The sequence below is a fragment of the Bison bison genome, unplaced genomic scaffold (assembly GCF_000754665.1).
Source record: "Bison bison bison isolate TAMUID 2011002044 unplaced genomic scaffold, Bison_UMD1.0 scf7180017863606, whole genome shotgun sequence".
In the NCBI taxonomy this organism is placed as follows: Eukaryota; Metazoa; Chordata; class Mammalia; order Artiodactyla; family Bovidae; genus Bison; species Bison bison.
Window position 1 is genome coordinate 164,988 of NW_011494178.1, and position 226 is coordinate 165,213.

Here is a 226-nt window from a genome sequence, read left to right on the forward strand (position 1 = left end):
AATACTCCACCCAAGTATCTGACCCCCAGTACTTCACCCCAGGACCTGACCCCAGGACCCGGTCCCAGTACTCCAGCCCCAGTACCTGACCCCAGTACTCTACTCCCAGTACTCAACCCCAGTACTCCACCCCCAGGACCCAACCCCAGTACGTGGCCTCAGTACTCCACCCCCAGTACCTGATTCCAGTACCCCACCCCCAGTACTCCACCCAAGTACCCAACCC

General features: G+C 60.2%; 1 protein-coding gene across 6 annotated transcripts in view; it reads right to left on the bottom strand.

Moving 5' to 3' along the window:
* CLN8 (ceroid-lipofuscinosis, neuronal 8 (epilepsy, progressive with mental retardation)) overlaps positions 1-226 on the bottom strand; it is a 60,634-nt gene that overhangs the window by 9,926 nt on the left and 50,482 nt on the right. The window lies entirely within an intron of this gene.